The following is an 18,742-nucleotide window of genomic DNA, read 5'->3' on the forward strand; positions in this document are numbered from 1 at the left end:
AGGGTTATTCAAATGATTCAAAATATACTTGTATTGACTCTATTCTAAATTATCAACAAAATAAAAATACAAACCTTACTCTCATAGAGGACTCTTAGACTTTGAAAATACATTGGTGGATCCCCAGAGATAACAGAAACTCTGCAGTTTGAGAAACAGTGGCACAGTGGTGATAACTCTCAAAGTCAGAAAACAATAATTTCATATTCCATCTCCACTAGTTGTGTGACTTTTCAGTGATTTTACTTATCTAATGATCTGTTTTCTTATTTTAAAATGGAAAAATTATGGTCATTGTTATTTACCTCATATGGGAGTTGTATGGATTACATGAGCTAATTTATGTAGAGAGCTAAGCACCTAGTAAATGGTCAAATAATGTCATCTCATTCTGACTCTGCCTCTATCTATCATCTCTCTCTTTTAAAATTATCAATATGTAAATTAATAAAGTTTTGTCTCATATCTTAACTTTTTGGAATTACAGTCTGATGTAGTTTGGATATTTGTTCCTGCCCAAATCTCATGTTGAACTACAATCCCCAGTTATGAAGATGGGTCTTGTGAGAAATGTTTGGATCATGGCAACGAATCCCTCATGGTTTGCTGCTGTCTTCATGATAGTGAGTTCTCATGAGATCTGGTCATTTTAAAGTATGTGGCACCTCATCGCCCTACTCTCTCTCTATTGCCCCTGTTGTTGGCATGTGACATACCTTATCCCCCTTCACCTCCTGCCATGATATTAAGCTTCCTGAGGCCTCCCTAGAAGTGAGAAGCTGAGCAAATGCCAGCACCATGCTTCCTGTAAAACCCGCAGAACCATGAGCCAATTAAACCTCTTTTCTTTATAAATTACCCAGTCTCAGGTATTTCTTTATAGCAATGCAAGAATGGCTTTACACACAGTCCTTTTGAGAATCTGATGATTGTTAGACACCCTCTGTCCTAAAAATGCACATTTGCACAAAATCTGAATAATCTTTGCCATAATTCTGAATCCCGTAAAGTTGTTCATAACTTCCTCCCAGGAAGCTCTCAAATTTCTAATGTAACTAGAATATAAAATAAATATTAAATTGTGACCCACAGAAGCCAGTTTTTTCCTGAATTTACACATCTAAATGATGACAGAAGTCTAGCACTCAGGTTGTCAACATCAGGGATGCCCACTAAGAAATGACAGAGACTTGGACATTGGAGATTAGGGTACAAAAGAAACTCGATTATCAAGGTCAGACTGGCACCTGTAGCAGATATAAGAAATGTGGCCAATAAGTTACTGTCATAAACTTCCTTCTCTTCACCCTTCATTTACTCAAGGTTGCCCTGGAACTTGGGACTGAACTAAGTTCAAGTTATCCACAGATAAACGTTTAGTAGTTAGCATTTGGAAAAGTGGGAAATTTGGAAAATCAGTCATGTTATTTCATTGTACTTAAAAAAAAATTAGTGTTTTAATTTGTTCTATATTGGAAAATGTTTAAATTCTTCAAAATACAAAAAAAAATCAAGTATCTCATAATGTCACTGGCCAGGGATGCCCAATGTTAACATTTTCATCTATTTTATTTCATTTTTGTTTGCAAACATAAATAATTTTACATCATGTAGTCTCTAAACTGAAATTGATGTTTACCTTTGAGTCATGAAGAACATGAATTATGGTTAATACCAATGGCATGGATATAATTTTTCTAAGGAATAAAAGATTATTTAAATCTGACTAGTGATTTTAAGTCAATTTAACTTAAGAAAAAATAGCCCTAGTAGTAATTAAATTGATTTTAATTTATTCCCACATTTTTCTGGGGAAAATTATTACATAATAGCCATAGTCAGTACCCAAGAAATCATAAAGATCATCCCCATGGCAGTTACTAAGTTAAGACAGTGCAGTCCTTACCTTCCAAGATCCTAATAATTGTGAATACTAATATATCAGCCTCCTTTGCATATTTTCACCATTAACATCACACCAATTGTCTGATATTAATTTAGTCTAACGGAGGTCTTATGCAAAAACATATTGAAGAAAAATGGAAAGTACAGATGAGGGTAGAAGCTGAATTTTGTAGAACATATGAAATCAGTATCTTATCTGCAAATCAGCCTACATTTGTAATAGGTAATGTTAATATTATTATTTATTTCAATTGTTAGAATATATAATAGTAGTAAATCAAGTCAGATTAACAGGCTGGTTATTCAGTTAAATATTAACAGAAACAAAAATAAATGTCGACTGGAACTACAGTGATATGTACATTTAGGAGATTCAAATGCACTAAATTAAAAGTAAAGAGGATTTAAAACAATATATCTATAATGATTTCTGTGATTTACAAGAAGGTGAAAACATACATCAAAGTTAAATTTGATGATTTGGGAAAACAATCACACATAAAAATTTCTCTTTGGAAAACTATAATTTTGATGTGATTCTCATTCCTCGTAAGAAACAAGTGCAACATGAAAGGTTTAGTCAAACGACACACAGTTTTGTACAGCATAGTGCATGTGCAATACTATAGTTATCAATACTATATTGTACACTTAACAATACTATATTGTACACTGTAGTTAACAATATGCTATTGTGCATTTAAAGATTTCCTAAGAGGGCAGTAAATTTTATGTGAAGTTTTCATATCACAAAACAACTAACAGTAATAATAATGAATAAAGAAATCAGGGGCCCTTTGGGTAAAGATGGCGGAGCGCGGGTACAGCTTTTCGCTGACTACATTCAGGTGAGAAAACAGGCACAGAAAACTTAGAGTGAAAAGAAGCAACAGTAATACCACTGCTCCATGTGGCAGACAAAATCAACCAAAGAGAAAGTAGTGCTTCAGTAGGACCCATCTGGTAAACTTGTCCAGATTGAATATGCTTTGGCTGCTGTAGCTGGAGGAGCCCCGTCCGTGGGAATTAAAGCTGCAAATGGTGTGGTATTAGCAACTGAGAAAAAACAGAAATCCATTCTGTATGATGAGCGAAGTGTGCACAAAGTAAAACCAATTACCAAGTATATAGGTTTGGTGTACAGTGGCATGGGCCCCGATTACAGAGTGCTTGTGCACAGAGCTCGAAAACTAGCTCAACAATACTATCTTGTGTACCAAGAACCCATTCCTACAGCTCAGCTGGTACAGAGAGTAGCTTCTGTGATGCAAGAACATACTCAGTCAGGTGGTGTTCGTCCATTTGGAGTTTCTTTACTTATTTGTGGTCGGAATGAGGGACGACCATATTTATTTCAGTCAGATCCATCTGGAGCTTACTTTGCCTGGAAAGCTACAGCAATGGGAAAGAACTATGTGAATGGGAAAACTTTCCTTGAGAAAAGATACAATGAAGATCTGGAACTTGAAGATGCCATTCATACAGCCATCTTAACCCTAAAGGAAAGCTTTGAAGGGCAAATGACAGAGGATAACATAGAAGTTGGAATCTGCAATGAAGCTGGATTTAGGAGACTTACTCCAAATGAAGTTAAGGATTACTTGGCTGCCATAGCATAACAATGAAGTGACTGAAAAATCCAGAATTTCAGATAATCTATCTACTTAAACATGTTTAAAGTATGTTTTGTTTTGCAGACTTTTTGCATACTTATTTCTACATGGTTTAAATCGACTGTTTTTAAAATGACACTTATAAATCGTAATAAACTGTTAACCCCCCCCCAAAAAAAAAGAAATCAGAAGGCCGGGTGCGGTTGCTCATGACTGTAATCCCAGCACTTTGGGAGGTCAAGGCAGGCGGATCACAAAGTCAGGAGTTCGAGATCAGCCTGGACAATATGGTGAAATCCCGTTTTTACTAAAAATACAAAAAAAAAAAAAAATTAGCCGGGCATGGTGGCGCTCGCCTGTAGTCCCAGTTACTCTGGAGGCTGCGGCAGGAGAATCTCTTGAACCCAGGAGGTGGAGATGGAAGTGAGCCAAGATGGCGCCACTGCATTCCAGCCTGGGTGACACAGTGAAACTCCATCTCAAAAAAAGAAAAAAGGAAAAAAGAAAGAAATCAGAAAAAAAATTTTGGAAGTGATGAATACATTTATGGCATAGACTGTGATGATGGTTTCAGAGCTTATACATAGTCACAAACTTATCAAGTTATATGCATTAAATATATACAACATTTTGTATCTCAATCATACCTCAATAAATTTTTAAAGAAATAGGGTGTTAATGGCTTTGTAGAATGAGTAAGAGAGGAGTCATTTCCACAATTTTTTAGAAAAGTTTCAGGAGGATTTGTATCTGGTCTTCTTTGTAAATCTGATAGAATTAGAATGTGAATCCATTTAATCCTGTTTTTGTTTCATTGAGGGAATTTTTACTACTGCTTCTATCTCACTACGTGTTATTTGTGTGTTCGGGATTTCTATTTCTTCCTGATTCAATCTTGGAGAGTTGTATGTTTCCAGGAATTTATCCATTTCCTCCAAGCTTTCAAGTTGTGAATATAGAGTTGCTCATAGTAGTCTAGAATGATCTTTTTTTTATTTGTGTGGTATCAGTTATAACGTCCTCTTTTTCATTTCGTTTTTAATACAAATAAATTTAAAAGTTTTTTACTTTTATTTTATTTTATTTGTATGGATACATAGTAGGTTATATATTTATGGAATACATGAGATGTTTTGATACAGGCATGCAATGTGAAATAAGCACATCATGGAGCATGGGGTATCCATCCCTTCAAGCATTTATTATTTGAGTTGGAAACGATCCAATTGCACTCTTTGAGTTATTTTAAAATGTACAATTCAGGTATTATTGACTATATTTGTGCTATAAAACAGTAGGTTTTATTCATTCTAATTATTTTATACCCATTAACCATTCCCACACACCCCTCAACCCCATACTACTCTTCCTAGGCTCTGGTTACCTTTTTTCTACTCTCTTTGTCCATTACTTTAATTGATTTAATTTTTAGATCTGAAGAATAAGTGAAAACATGCAATGTTTATCTTTCTCCACCTGGCTTATTGCACTTAACATAATGATTTCCCATTCCATCCATGTTGTTGTGAATGACTGAATCTTATATTTTTATGGCTGAATATTACTCCATTGTGTATATGTACCACAATTTCTTTATCCATTCATCAGTTGATAGAAACTTAGGTTGCTTCCAAATCTTAGCTATTGTAAACAGTGCTGCAACAAACATAGGAGTGCAGATATCTCTTTGATATACAGATTTCCTTTCTTCTGGGTATACACCCAGCAGTGAGATTGCTGGAATCATATGGTAGCTCAACTTTCAGTTTTTATTAAAAACCTCCAAACTCTTCTTCATAGTAGTTGTACTAATTTACACTCCCACTAACTGTATACATTGCGTCCCTTTCCCCCATATCCTTGCCAGCATGTTATTGCCTGTCTATTAAATATAAGCCACTTTAACTGGAGTGAGGTGATTTTTCATTGTAGTTTTGACTTGTGTTTCTCTGATAATCAATGATGCTGAGCACCTTTTCATATACCTGTTTTCCAGTATGTATGTCTTCTTTTGATAAATGTCTATTTAAATTTTTGCCCATTTTTTATCAAATTATTAGACTTTTTCCTCTAGAGCTATTCAAGCTCTTTATATATTCTGGTTAGAACTCCCATGTCACATGAGTATCTTGTAAATATTTTCCCCATTCTGTACATTTACTTTTCATGTTGTTGGTTGTATTTTTTGCAGTGCAGAAGCTTTTTAACTTGATGTGATCCCATTTGTCTATTTTTGCTTTGATTGGTGGTGCTTGTGGGATATTGCTCAAGAAACCTTTGCCCAGCCCAATCTCCTTGAGAGCTTCCACAAAGTTTTTTGTAGTAGTTTCATACTTTGAGGTCCTAGGTTTAAGTCTCTAATCCAGTTCCATTAGACTTTTGTATATTTTGATATATAGGAGTCTAGCTTTATTGTTCTGCATATGGATATCCAGTTTTTCCAGCACCATTTATCTTAGAGACTGTATTTTACCCAATGTATGTTTTCAGCACTTTTGTCAAAAATGAGTTCACATTAGGTGTGTAGATTTGTTTCTGGGTTCTCTGTTGTTTTCCATTGCTCTATGTTGTCTGTTTTTATGAAAGTACCATGTTGTTTTGGTTACTATAGCTCTGTAGTATGATTTAAAGTTAGGAAATATGATTTCTCCAGTTATGTTGTTTTTGCTCAGGATAGCTTAGGCTATTCTGGGTCTTTTGTTGTTTCATATAAATCTTAGACTAGTTTTCTTCTATTTCTGTGAAGAATGTCATTGGTATTTTGATAGGAATTGCATTGAATCTGTATACTGCTTTGAAAAGTAAGGCCATTTAAACAATATTTATTCTTGCAATCCGTATACATAATTTTTTTTCTTTTTTCTTGGTGTCCTCTTCATTTTCTTTCATCAGTGTTTTAGTTTTTACTATAAAGATAATTTACTTCTTTGGTTAATTCTTTGATATTAAATTTTATTAGTAAACTTTATTGTAAATAGGATTACTTTCTTGATTTCTTTTTCACATTGTTCACTGTTGGCATAAAGAAATGTTACTGTTTTTTAATGTTAATTTTGTATCCTACAACTTTATTAAATTTATCAGTTCCAATGATTTTCCTGTGGAGTCTTTAAGATTTTGCAAATATAAGATCACATTATCTAGATAATTTTAGTATTTAGTTTTCAATTTGGATGTCCTTTATATATTCCTCTTATTATGTTGAATAACAATGTTGACTTTGGGTATCCTTGTCATGTCCCAGAACTTAGAAAAAAAATTTACGTTTTTCCCCATTCAGTAGGATAGATACTAGCTGTGGGTCTGTCATATTTCTCTTTTATTATGTTGAGTTAAGTTCCTTCTATACCCAGTTTTTGAGGGTTTTTATCATGAAAAGATGTTGAATTTTATCAAATTTTATCAAATGCTTCTTCAGCATCAATTGAATGATTATACAGTTTCTATCTTTCATTTTGTTGATACGATGTATCCCATTCATTTATTTGCATATGTTAAACCATCCTTGCATTATAGGAATAAATCCTACTTGGTCTTTCTAATATGTTGTTGAATTCAGTTTGTTAGTATTTTGTTGAGAATTTTTGCATCAATATCATCAGAGATATTGGTCTGTAGTTTACTTTTCTTGATGTGTCTTTGTCTGGTTTTGGTATCAGGATAACACCGGCTTCATAGAAAGGGTTTGGTTTTCTTCTAGGGTTTTTATGGTTTTAGGTTTTACATTTACGTCTTTAATCCATCTTGAGTTAATTTTTGTGTAACATGTAAGAAAGGAGCCCAGCTTCAGTTTTCTGCATATGGGTACCCAGTTTCTTGGACTTCTACAAGAAAAACTATAAAACACTGCTCAAAGAAATCATAGATAACACAAACAAATGAAAACACATCTCATGCTCATGTATGGGTAGAATCCATATTGTGAAAATGACCATGCTGCCAAAAGCAATCTATAAATTCAATTCAATTCCCATCAAAATACCATCACCATTCTTCACAGAACTAGAAAAAAATCTTAAAATTTTTATGGAACAAAAAGAGCCCACATAGCCAAAGCAAGACTAAGCAAAAGAACAAGTCTGGAGGGACCACATTATCTGACTTCAAACTATACCAAGAGGCTATAGTCACTAAAACAGTATGATATTGGTATAAAAATAGACACATAGACAAATGCAACAGAAAAGAGAACCCAAAAATAAAGCCAAATATTTACAGCCAACTGAACTTTGACAAAGCAAACAAAAACATAAAGTAGGGAAAGGACATCCTATTCAACAAATGGTGCTGGGATAATTGACAAGCCACATGTAAAAGAATGAAACTGTATCCTCATCTTTCACCTTATACAAAAATCAAATCAAGATGGATCAAAGACTTAAATCTAAGATATGAAACCATACAAAATTCTAGGATATGACATCAAAAAAACTCTTCTAAACATTGGCTTAGGCGAAGAGTTTATGACCAAGAACCCAAAAGGAAATGCAACAAAAACAAAAATAAATAGATGGGACTTAATTAAACTAAAAAGCTTCTTCACAGCAAAAGAAATAATCAGCAGAGTAGACAGACAATCCACAGAGTGGGAGAAGTTCTTTCCAAACTGCATCTGAAAAAAGACTAGTGTCCAGAATCTACAAGGAATTCAAATCAGCAAGAAAATATAAAACAATCCCATCAAAAGTTGGCTAAGGACATGAATAGACAATTCTCATAAAAAGATATACACATGGTCAATAAACATATGAAAAAATGCTCAACATCACTAATTATCAGGGAAATGTAAATCAAAACCAGAATGTTTTACCACCTTACTACTGCAAGAATGTTCATAATTAAAAAATCAAAAAAGAATAGATGTTGACATAGAGGTAGTGAAAAGATAACACTTTTACACTGCTGGTGGGAATGTAAACTACTACCACTATGGAAAACAGTATGGGGATTTCTTAAGGAACTAAAAGTAGAACTACCATTTGATCCAGCAATCCCACTACTGGGTATTTATCCAGAGGAAAAGAAGTTGTTACATGAAAAAGACATTTGCACATGCATGTTTGTAACAGAACAATTCACAATTGCACAAATATGGACCCAGCCGAAACGCCCATAATTCGAGTGTATAAAGAAAATGTGGTATATATACACCACGCAATACTACCCAGCCATAAAAATGAATGAAATAATGGCATTCACAGCAACCTGAATGGAGATGAAAGCCATTATGCTAAGTGAAGTAACTCAGGAATGTAAAACCAAACATAGTATGTCCTCACTTATAAGTGGGAGCTAAAGTTATGAGTACACAAAGGCCTGGGAATGATATAATGGACTTGGGGGACTCAAGGGAAAGGGTGGGAGGGGTTGTGGGATACAAGACTACACACTGGGTACAGCGTACACTGCTTGGGTAATGGATGCACCAAAATCTCACAAATCACCACTAAAGAACTTATCCATGTAACTGAACACCATCTGTTCCCCCAAAACTGACCACTTTGCTATTTTGTCTTATTTTTATTATTCCAGCAATTATATGAGATAATTTTTACTATCACATTTCACAGATGAGGAAACAGAATAGATAGTTTAAATCTCTTGCCAGAAATTACATTGGTGATAAATAGTTGAACCTAGATATAAACTCAGATCTGTTTAAGTCTGAAATCTATACTCTTTCCAGTGTGTTTTTCTGCTTCTCATAATTTAGGGTTGTGAAATTATGATAAAAGTTACAGAAGAGGAAATGAAAGTAGCTAGGTTCAAAAGTCACGAATTTACTAATAACAATATTATATATTGAGCAGTTACTATAAGACAGGCACTCTTTAATGCATATTTCATTACACTTTTACAATCCCAAGAGAATGGTATCATTATTACTGTTTTATAGATGAAGAAACTGAGGGAGAAAACAGTCATGCACTGAACTTTAGGTTGTATAACTAGCAAACAGTAATAGCAGGGTTTTAAACCTAAGTTTGACAGAATCTAGAGACCACGCTCTGTAGAAAAAAAAAGTGCTTCACTGGAAAACAATCCATTTTCTAGACTCTAGAGAAACACCTCCCTGAGTTTTCTGACTCTAGAAGCTATTTGATAACTCTGTAAACTGTAAACAAATGGTAACAATAAAAAATAACTCTTATTTATGGATTTGCAAATTCTGTCTATTCAGAAGTCCAAATAACTTCTCTTTTTCGGTCCCTCATCCTACTAGAAAAAAGCAGTTTTGCTTCCATTTGAATATTTATTTTAATTTTTCTGATCTTGAAATTTATTTTTTCTTCAGAGTCTCTTTTGAACCAGTAGTCATATCTGTGTTGTTTCCTCATGGCTAAATGAAATATATAACATATTTGTATGACAGTCATGATTTTACTTTTTTTTTTTTTAAATTGTCTTCTAACAGTTTTCCAGAGATGCCTAGTGAATTCTTCTAATGGAACCAAGTAAACTTAATGAGAGAAGTGCACCTCATAAGCGGTTTAAACTCAGACCAGTCTTTCTTGGCTTCTAGAAGTGACTCCAAATTGGCAATATAGCACTGTTGACTTTCTTTTTGTTGTTATTGTTGTTTTGAGACAGAGTCTCACTCTGTCACCCACGCTGGAGTGCAGTGGTGTGATCTCAGCTCACTGAAACCTCCACCTCCCAAGCTCAAGCGATTCTCCAGCCCCAGCCTCCAGAGTAGCTGGAATTACAGGCATGAGCCACCAAAGCCTGGCTAATTTTTGTATTTTTTGTAGAGATGGGGTTTCACCATGTTGCCCAGGCTGGTATCATACCCCTGAGCTCAAAGAAATCCTTCTGCCATGGCCTCCCAATGTGCTGGGATTACAGGCGTGAGCCAACACTCCTCACCAGCACTGCTGACTTTCTATTTATCTAGTTTTGATGTTCATCTTTACTAATTTTGTGTTTTGATTTTATGTGTTTTTGTTCATTTGTGGCTAATAAGTTATGTAACATAGCTAGGAGTAATTACTGGGAATTTGGTTTTATAGTCTGACCATACATGAGGAATTTGATTTTGCACTCTTATCAATGATATGTGTAAGTGGATTAAATGTTTATAATATCTATGTTGGGTGAGAGACAATAGGGAATTGTATTTGTTAGTTTTTTTTTTCAATTTGTTGTCTTATTTGACTATTTTAATTAAGTTCAAATAATTAGGAATTTTTTTGTCTAACAGGAAGGGGACTAGCTCTTTGATATCTGGGCTGGCGATTTTTTGTGTTTCTGTGCTTATTCTTAATTAATATCTGAAACTCTTGTTTATTTATTTGATTTTTTTTTTGAGACAGGGTTTTTCTCTGTTTCCCAGGCTGGAGTGGTGTGGCACAATCACGGCTCACTGCAGCCTCGATCTCCTGGGCTCAAGCAATCCTCAGCCACCTAAGTAGCTGAGATTACAGGTGTGCACCATTAAGCCAGGCTAATTTAAAAATTTTTTTGTAGAGTTGTGGTATCACTATGTTGCCCAGGCTGTTCTCAGACTTCTGAGCTCAAGTGATTCTCTTGCCTTGGTCTCCCACAGTGCTAGAATTATAGGTGTGAGTCACTGCTTTTGGCCACATAGCTGAAATTTTGGAATAGAAGCTGTAAACCCCTGTGTCTGTATATTTATGTGCCTAAAGATCTTGACCTCCTATGTAAGCGTGTGATTTTCTACCTTCAGATGTTGTTAATAAATTATTATATTATTTCTAACACAATAAATAAAAGCAAGTAATGTTTACCTCAAAAAATAAATTATATCATAAAGTTACTTAAATTAAAAGGACCTCCCTGCCTCTGCGCTGCAGCCCCCGCCGTAGCAGCCTCTGAGCCCGCCGCCACCGCCTCTGAGAAGAAGATGGCTGTGCCACCTACGTATGCCGATCTTGGCAAATCTGCCAGGGATGTCTTCACCAGGGGCTATGGATTTGGCTTAATAAAGCTTGATTTGAAAACAAAATGTGAGAATGGGTTGGAATTTACAAGCTCAGGCTCAGCCAACACTGAGACCACCAAAGTGACGGGCAGTCTGGAAACCAAGTACAGATGGACTGAGTACGGCGTGACGTTTACAGAGAAATAGAACACCGACAATACACTAGGCACCGAGATTACCGTGGAAGATCAGCTTGCACGTGGACTGAAGCTGACCTTCGATTCATCCTTCTCACCTAACACTGGGGAAAAAAATGCTAAAATCAAGACAGAGTACAAGCGGGAGCACATTAACCTGGGCTGCTACATGGATTTCGACATTGCTGGGCCTTCCATCTGGGGTGCTCTGGTGCTGGGTTACGAGGGCTGGCCGGCCGGCTACCAGATGAATTTTGAGACTGCAAAATCCCGAGTGACCCAGAGCAACTTTGCAGTTGGCTACAAGACTGATGAATTCCAGCTTCACACTAATGTGAATGACGGGACAGAGTTTGGCGGCTCCATTTACCAGAAAGTGAACAAGAAGTTGGAGACCACTGTCAATCTTGCCTGGACAGCAGGAAACAGTAACAGGCGCTTCGGAATAGCAGCCAAGTATCAGATTGACCCTGAGGCCTGCTTCTCCGCTAAAGTGAACAACTCCAGCCTGATAGGTTTAGGATACACTCAGACTCTAAAGCCAGGTATCAAACTGACACTGTCAGCAATTCTGGATGGCAAGAACGTCAATGCTGGTGGCCGCAAGCTTGGTCTAGGACTGGAATTTCAAGCATAAATGAATACTGTATAATTGTTTAATTTTAAGCTATTTTGCAGCATAGCTACCTTCAGAATTTAGTGTTATCTTCTAATGTTGTATGTCTGGGATGCAAGTATTGTTAAATATGTTAGCCCTTCAGGTTAAAGATGATTCAGCTTTAAGATGTTACCCTTCCAGAGGTACAGAAGAAACCCATTTCTAAAAAAGGTCCTTTTGTTGGTAGACTCGGGGGGAACTTGGTGGCCCCTTTGAGATGCCAGGTTTCTTTTTTATCTAGAAATGGCTGCAAGTGGAAGCTGATAATATGTAGGCACTTTGTAAATTCATATTGAGTAAATGAATGAAATTGTGATTTCCTGAGAATCGAACCATGGTTTCCTAACCCTAATTGATGAGAGGCTCGCTGCTTGATGGTGTGTACAAACTCACCTGAATGGGACTGTTTTAGACAGATCTTCATGACCTGTTCCCACCCCAGTTCATCATCACCTCTTTTACACCAAAAGGTCTTCAGGGTGTGGTCACTGTTTCTTTTGTGCCATTTTGTGGTGGAGGAAGTAGATGTGATGAAACCAATAATTCAGGACTTATTCCTTCTTGTGTTGTGTTTTTTTGCCTTTGCATCAGAGTATGAAATAGCTTCCAGGAGCTCCAGCTATAGGCTTGGGACTGTCTGTGTGATTGTAATCACATGGTGACAACACTCAGAATCTAAATTGGACTTCTGTTGTATTCTCACCATTCAATTTGTTTTTTAGCAGTTTAATGGGTACATTTTAGAGTCTTCCATTTTGTGTGGAATTAGATCCTCCCCTTCAAATGCTGTAATTAACATCACTTATAAAAACTTGAATATAACGTTGAAACCTCAAAAAAAATAAATAAAAGGACCTCTATTCTATATGGCTTACATAGATAAATAAACGCTTATAGAAATTAAATATTTCTAAAATTCCAAGAAATTAAGGAAACTGAGTATTTAAGATTTTCAATGTGCTAAAAATGCATGCTTGAAGAATCCAACTTAGAAACATTTTACAAATTGTAGCTTCTGCACCACTGAATCATGCTTGACAGGTGGAGAGCTCCAGTGTGGTGGTCCCCACAGCTGTGCACCAGCCTACATGTTCCCTCCCTATACTGCAGGTTCCCCTGAACCCACAGCAAATCCCCACATCAGTTTGCTGGTGTGTGTCTGCACAGGTGGGTTTTGCTTTACTTGCCCTGCCAGCACGCGGGAGTGCAGTAGCCCCATGACCCCTGCAGACCACCATTGTAGATGGAGCCTTGGTGGACACAGAGCCAGCAAGCCCCGCCCCACCAGTTCCCCAATCTTGTGGCTAATGCTGCCCAGAGAACAGGGTCTCCTCCCACAGCCTGAGCCATCACTCATACTTGCAGGGCACAGAAAAGGCACCCAGACCTGAGCTGGCCAGCAGCCTACCCCAAACCAACATCACCTCCAGTGCAACAGCACACACAGTCTCCCTCAGAGGCCCCCCACTCCTCCTTAACTGCCTTCCCTTTGTCACTGTGATGAACTCCCTCAGGGAGGCTGGCACCCCTGCATTCACTAACATTGGGCTAGAGCTCCTGCACCTCAGTCCTCCAGCTGCAGTAGCCCCCAAACCTTGAGTAGTCAGAGAACAATGCCGGGGACCAATACAAGTCCCCTAGAGTTAGAGCATGCAGTCCAGGAGTTGGAAGCTGAACGTTGGCCCCATAAGATCTTCGAGAAATGAAGCCAGTTGGCTGAATCCACCTTATACAACAATCAGACTCTGAAGGTCATCAAATAGGATAAAATTTTAAAGACCATCTAAAGGTCAACAACCTCAAAAATTGAAGGTAAATAAGCCTACAAAGATGAGAAAGAATCAGTGCAAGAACGCTGAAAACTCAAAAACTCAGAGTACTTTCTTTATTCCAAATGACCGCATCACCTCTCTACCAAGGGTTTGGAACCTGGCTGAGTCTGAGATGACTGAAATGACAGAAGTAGAATTCAGAACAAGTGATAAGAAAGGAGTTCACTGAATTACAGGAGTGAATGGTAACCGAATTCAAGAAAGCTAAAAATCATGGTAAAACATGGCAGGAGCTGACATACAAAATAGCCAGTATAGAGAATATAACCAACCTGATAGAGCTGAAGAACACACTACAGGACTTCATAATGCAATCACAAGTATTATTGCAGAATAAACCAAGTGTAGGGAAGAATCTCAGAGCTTGAGCATTGTCTTTTTAAAATAAGACAAGCAGACAAGAATAGAGAAAGAAAGAGAGAGAATTCAAATAAACACAGTTAGAAATGACAAGAGGGATATTACCACTGACCCCACAGAAATACAAACTACTACTGAAGAATATTACGAATACCTGTATGCACATAAACTAGAAAATCTAGAAGAAATGGATAAATTCCTGGAAACATAAACCTTCCTAAGACTAAACCAGAAATAAATTGAATCCTTGGACACACCAATAATGAGCTTTGAAATTAAGGCACTAATAAGTAGCCTACCAACAACAGCAAAAAAGAGGTCAGGACAAGACAGATTCACAGCTAAATTTTACCAGATGTTCAAAGAAGAGCTGGTACCATTCCTACTGAAACTATTCCAAAAAATTGAAGAGGAGGGACTTTTCCCTAACTCATTCTAAGAGACCAGCATCATCTTGATACCAAAACCTGGCAGAGATACAAAAAAAAAAAAAAAAAGAAAACTTCAGGCCAATATATTTGATAAACATCGATGCAAAAATTCTCAAAAGACTATTTGCAAACCACATCCAACAGCGCATCAAAAAGCTAATTCACCATGATCAAGTAGGCTTCATCCCCGGGATGCAAAGTTGATTTAACATGTGCAAATCAATAAATGTGATTCATCACATAAGCAGAACTAAAGACAAAACCACATAATTATCTCGGTAGATGCAGAAAAGGCTTTTAATAAAATTCAACACCTCTTTATGTTAAAAACTCTCAATAAACTATTAAAGGAATATACCACAAAATAATAAGAGACATATATGACAAATCCACAGCCAACATCACACTGAATGGGCAAAAGCTGGAAGCATTCCTCTTGAAAACCTGCACAAGACAAGGATGTCCTGTCTTACCACTCCTTCAACATAGTATTGGAAGTTCTGGCTAGGGCAATCAGACAGAAAAAAAAGACATCCAAACAGGAAGAGAGGAATTCAAACTATCTCCGTTTGCAGATGACATGATCCTATATCTAAAAAACCTCATTGTCTTGTCCCAAAAGCTCCTCCAGCTGATAAACAACTTCAGCAAAGTTGCCTGATACAAAATCAATGTACAAAAATCACTAGCATCCTTATACACCAACAACAGCGAAACTGAGAGCCAAATCAGGAATGAACTCCCATTCATATTTGTCACACATACACACAAATTACCTAGTAATACAGCTAACTAAGGAAGTGAAAGATTTCTACAAAGAGAACTACAAACCACTGCTCCAAGAAATCAGAGATGACACAAACAGATGGTAAAACATTCCATGCTCATGGATAGGGAGAATCAACATTATTAAAATGCCCATACTGCCCAAACAAATTTATAGATTCAATGCTATGTCTATGAATCTACCAATGACATTCTTCACAGAACTAGAAAAGACTATTTTAAAATTCATATAGAAACAAAAAAAGGCCTAATACCCAAGGCAATCTTAGCAAAAAGAACAAAGCTGGAGGCAACAATTTACCTGACTTCAAACTACACTACAGAGCTACAGTAACCAAAAACGGCATGGTACTGATACAAAACCAGACACATAAACCAATAGAACAGAATAGAGAACCCAGAAATAAGAACACACACATACAACCATAAGATCTTTAACAAACCTGACAAAGACAAGTAATGGGGATAGGATTCCTATTCAATAAATGGTGCAGCAATAAATGGCTAGTCATATGCAGAAGACTAAAACTGGATACAAATCCAAGTTTACATAATTTAGCTAATACTTTGGCAAACCAGAGCAGTTTAATAATTTTGCCTGTATAAAAATAGCCATGTCTTTTTCTCTGATTAATCAGTGTTAAGTATAATACAAGTATACATTTCCATTCTACATGGGTATGTTTTTCCTAGACTTATACAGGTGTACTGATCAATTAAACTAGCATTACTTAATGTTTAAGATTATGAAATATGTAAATTTGCATTTAACCAAATTGAATCATTATTCTGATGAACTATGTTTCAATAGTATTTATGCTTTGCAGTATGTCAGCTTCCAGATAATTTTCTAGATCTTTAGGTAACTTAAAACCTTGGACTCATACTGAATTGAGTTAATCAATGGATTCACTAGATGTCTGCATCATTTCTAAAGAAAATAAAACATACCCCACTAACGTTTTTATTTTTTATTTTATAGATATAGGTTCTCACTATGGTGCCAAGGCTGGGCTCAAATTCCTGGGCTCAAGTGCTCCTCTCACCTTGGCCTCCCAAAGTGCTGAGATCACAAGTGTGAGCCATTGCACGTGACCGCAAAACTGTATCTTTAGGTCATGATAATATGTTCATTCTTGCCACTTTGAAATGCTGTATATGGGACGTGGGTGGCTTTAAAATATGTGTTATGCATATCCATGAACTCTCCTAGTTTGCTATATGCTGGTGTGTGGCAGGCCATTCTCAGTTACCCACCCATTAGTTTCCTTTGTGAAATAGAAGTTACTTTGGTTAAAAATGATAATTAATATAAATGTTTGAGACTATATTTAAGAACAATAATTTTAGAAAAATATGATTGTGTACATGCTTCTGTTTCTCATGGACACTATTAATATTATTCCAAAGCAGCAGTTCTCAGAGGATTTTTGTTTTGTTTTGTTTTTGTTTCTAAACTTCTTTATACTCTTTGTGATGGTTAATATTGACTATCAACTTGATTGAATTGAAGAATGTATTGTTCCTGGGTGTGTCTGGGAGAGTGTTGCCAAAGTAGATTAGCATTTGAGTTAGTGACTTCAAGAGGCAGACCCACCCTCAGTCCAGGTGGGCACTATCTAATCAGCTGCCAGCACGACTAGGATAAAAGTAGGCCGAGGAATGTGGAAGGACTAGACTGGCTTGAGTCTTCTGTCCTCCATCTTCCTCTCGTGTTGGATACTTCCTGCCCTTGAACATCAGACTCCAAGTTCTTCAGTTTTTGGACTCTTGGACTGACATCAGTGATTTGCCAGGGCCTTCTCTGGCCTTCAGCCACAGACTGAAGGCTACACTATTGGCTTCCTTAATTTTGAGGTTTTGTGACTTGGACTGGTTTCCTGGTTCCTCAGCTTGCAGACACCCCATTGTGGGACTTCACCTTGTAATCATGAGTCAATTTTCCTAATCAACTTCCTTTTATATATTCATCTATCCTGTTAGTTCTGTCTCTTTAAAGAACCCTGACTAATACACTCTTTGAATGTATTGAGGTCTCCAAGGAACGTTGTTATATGAGTTATTTCTTCAAATATTTACCATATTAAAAATTGAAACTAAGAAAAAATTTAATTGCTTCTTTATTGATTCATTTGAAGTTATCAGTGATGAATATATTGCATGCTAATAACATCTTAGTAATATTATGAAATTAGTCCTGACCTCACAGATCTCCAAAATAAAGTACAGTGTCAGTCTGTTCCAGAAAATGAAACAGTATAATGAAAGTGCAAACTTGGAAGGCAATTTTTGTTTGACTTGTTTTATAATGTCTGAGTCTGAAAAGCTATTACATGTTTTAATATCTCAGCAACGTTTTCTCAATTTTGATGGGTCTCATTTCCTTGGTTTGCTATTTATTGTCTTTAACCTAGATAGGAAAGATTTTGCGTCTTACTAAAATAATTCTCTGTGCTTTTTGTTGATTTGATAAATTTTTATAAGACATACTATTTTATTTTAACTGTTTTTAAGTGTACAATAGGAAGTCATATTTTTTAACCATATAATTTTTGGCGGTATACATTCCCTCAAGCATTTATTCTTTGTGTTACGAACAATCCATTTACACTCTCTATTTTAAAATGTACAATTACGTTGTTATTGACTATATTGTGCTTGCTTCGGCAGCACGTATACTAAGATTGGAATGCTACAGAGAAAATTAGTGTGGTCCCTGTGCAAGGATGACATGCAACTTCATGAAGTGTTGAATATTTGTAGTTTAAAATCTTTTTAAAAAGTTATTATAGACTATAGTCACCCTGTTGTGCTATCAAATGGTAGGTCTTATTTATTCTATTTTTTGTACCCATTAACCTTCCCCACCTTCCCACAGCTCCCAACTACCCTTCCCAGCCTCTGATAACCATCCTTGTACTATGTTTATGAGCTTAATTGTTTTGATTTTTAGATACCACAAATAAATGAGAACATGCGATGTTTATCTTTCTGTGTCTGTATTACTTCACTTAACATAATGATTTCCAGTTCTATTCATGTTGTTGCAAATGACAGAATCTCATTATTTTTTATGGC

General features: G+C 36.3%; 1 non-coding gene and 2 pseudogenes across 3 annotated transcripts; all 3 read left to right on the forward strand.

Annotated features, from left to right (window-relative positions):
- The first annotated feature begins 2,678 nt into the window (after positions 1–2,678).
- Positions 2,679–3,686, forward strand: LOC100591996 (annotated as a pseudogene). Its single transcript, XR_004028663.1, has 2 exons — positions 2,679–2,753; positions 2,859–3,686. The product of XR_004028663.1 is annotated as a proteasome subunit alpha type-2 pseudogene (transcript).
- A 7,675-nt stretch (positions 3,687–11,361) lies between these two features.
- LOC100592335 lies at positions 11,362–12,234 on the forward strand (annotated as a pseudogene). The gene has a single exon (XR_001113829.2). The product of XR_001113829.2 is annotated as a voltage-dependent anion-selective channel protein 1 pseudogene (transcript).
- A 6,084-nt stretch (positions 12,235–18,318) lies between these two features.
- LOC115833392 lies at positions 18,319–18,425 on the forward strand. Its single transcript, XR_004028829.1, has one exon. It is a non-coding gene; the product is annotated as a U6 spliceosomal RNA (small nuclear RNA).
- The last annotated feature ends 317 nt before the right edge of the window (positions 18,426–18,742 follow it).

Source organism: Nomascus leucogenys, chromosome X, assembly GCF_006542625.1.
Source record: "Nomascus leucogenys isolate Asia chromosome X, Asia_NLE_v1, whole genome shotgun sequence".
Taxonomy (NCBI): Eukaryota; Metazoa; Chordata; class Mammalia; order Primates; family Hylobatidae; genus Nomascus; species Nomascus leucogenys.